The 2,514-nt window shown below is 36.4% G+C and overlaps 1 non-coding gene across 1 annotated transcript; it reads right to left on the bottom strand.

Moving 5' to 3' along the window:
• Positions 1 to 306: 306 nt before the first annotated feature.
• Positions 307 to 413, bottom strand: LOC133787431 (small nucleolar RNA R71). The gene has a single exon (XR_009872454.1). It is a non-coding gene; the product is annotated as a small nucleolar RNA R71 (small nucleolar RNA).
• Between the last annotated feature and the right edge of the window lie 2,101 nt (positions 414 to 2,514).

Here is a 2,514-nt window from a genome sequence, read left to right as displayed (position 1 = left end):
CCTACTGTAGAGGCGGATAATTTTGAAATAAAGCCCTAAATTATTCAGATGGTACAAAACTGTGTTCAATTTGGAGGGTTACCAAATGAGGATCCAAATCTACATATCATAAACTTTTTGGAGTTATGTGCTACATTTAAGATGAACGGGGTTAGTAATGGAATTTTAAGATTGAGACTCTTTCCATTTTCACTAAGGGATAGAGCTAAGAGTTGGTTGAATTCATTACAAGCCAATTCTATACTTACTTGGGAAGATTTGGCTCAAAAGTTTCTTGCCAGCTATTTTCCTCTTGCTAAGTCAGCCAGAATAAGAGGAGAGGTTAACAATTTCCATCAGCTGGATGGGGAGTCTTTGTATGATGCATGGGAACGATTTAAGGAATCAAAAAGAAAATTCCCACATTATGGAATAGAGAAGTGGTTGTTAGTACATACTTTTTATAATGGTTTGGGGGGAAATACAAGGACAATTATAGATGCAGCATCTGGAGGAGCATTTATGAGAAAAAGCGCTAATGAGGCATATGAGTTGTTGGAAGAGATGGCTATGAATAATTATAACTGGCCTATTGAGCGAGAGAATAAGAAAGTAGCAGGAGTCTTAGAAGTTGATCTAATTGTGCTCTTAACCGCTCAAGTAGCATCTCTAACCAAACAACTACAACAAACTAATCTCGCTGCACAAGCAATGCAAGTACAGAATGTCATGAGTTGTGAGATTTGTGGAGGACCTCATTCTTACAAACAATGCCCGAGCACAGCTAGTTGCTCAACTGATGTGAATAATATGTCCTTGGAACAGGCAAAGGTTATAGGTAATTTTTCAAGACCCGCACCAAACACTTACTCAAATTCCTATACACCTGCTTGGAAAAATCATCCTAATCTATCTTGAAAAAATAATCAAGGGTTACAACAACAATATGCACAATATCCACCTCAACAAACCCCTCATCAATTGACTTATGGACAATATTATGATCAAAACCTACACCCATCTCATCCACCACCACATCCTTCAACACAACCTGAAATAAAGCCCGACGTACTGAACTAGTTCATGGCTGAAACCAGGGAATCTATCAGAAGTTTGGAGACACAAATAGGTCAATTGGCTTAATTGTTTTCTAGTAGACAACAAGGAAATTTTCCTAGTTCCACTGAGGTAAATCCTAAAGAATAGTGTAATGCAATATCCCTGAGGAGTGGGACTGAGTATGAAGGACCTACAGTAGATGACAAGAAGAAGAAGACAATGGATAAGCATGTTACAAGTCCAATTCAAGAGGAGTTACTAAAGACCTTCCAAAACCAGAAAAACCAAAATACTCAGTGCCCATGCCAAAAATACCATATCCTCAACGGTTTCGAAAGGCTAATCTTGACAAACAATTTTCTAAATTTTTGGATATCTTTAGAAAACTACACATTAATATCCCTTTTGCAGAAGCTTTAGAACAAATGCCAAGTTATGTGAAGTTTATGACATAAATTTTGTCAAGGAAGCAGAAATTAGAGGATTATGAGACAGTTGCATCAACTGAAGAGTGAAGCGCAATACTGCAGTAGAAACTACCTCCAAAGCTTAAAGATCTTGGTAGTTTCAATATCCCATGTTCTATAGGGGGTTTAGTATAAACAAAGGCATTATGTGATTTAGGGGCTAGTGTAAATTTAATGCCTCTATCAATCTTTCAGAAGCTGAATTTGGGAGAAGCTCGACCAACTACAGTATCTTTGCAGACGGCAGATAGATCAGTTAATCACCCTCTTGGAGTGATTGATGACGTATTGGTAAATGTGGGTAATTTCATCTTTCTTACGGACTTTATTATTTTAGATATGGAGGAAGATGAAAATATTCCAATAATACTTGGAACACCATTATTGGCGACTGGTAGGGCTTTAATTGATGTACAAAAGGGTGAGTTAAAGCTGCGAGTGCAAAAAGAGGAAGTAATATTTAAAGTTTTTGCAGCTATAGAAATTCCAACTTGTTGTAGAGTTGACGTGGTAAACCAAGAAGGTAATAAGATGGAAGCCTCTAAGAAAAGCTCCATAGTTAAAACCGGAATGAGAAAGGGGCGTAACCAGTTAAAAAAAATACTTTAATGAAAGGATTCGAATGTTATATGAGCGAGGGAAAGTTCCGATAATTTCTAATCACAAGAAGCGAGGGCCAACTCATGATACTGTGGCTCTAAAGGATGTGAGGGGAGGACTTGATGCAAGTTGAATATAAAAGAAAAGAAGTTTCCGGATAAATGACGTTAACGATAGCGCTATAGGAGGCGTTCCTATCTTTTATTTAAGTTTTTGTTTTGAGTTTTAATTAGTGGACTATTTTATTTAATTTTATTTTGGATTTTGTAAATTTTAATTATTATTTTTTATTTTAGTATAATGGTTGTAAAAATCGTGAAAATCGTGAAAAAATAAGTTTTTCAATTAGTCATTTGGGCCAAGTCGCGACTTGAATGAGAAAGTCGTGATATTACACAAGTCAGAGAGC

Source organism: Humulus lupulus, chromosome 6, assembly GCF_963169125.1.
Source record: "Humulus lupulus chromosome 6, drHumLupu1.1, whole genome shotgun sequence".
NCBI classification, from domain to species: domain Eukaryota; kingdom Viridiplantae; phylum Streptophyta; class Magnoliopsida; order Rosales; family Cannabaceae; genus Humulus; species Humulus lupulus.
Note: the sequence above shows the minus strand (reverse complement) of the source record. Positions and strands in the feature narration are given on the sequence as shown.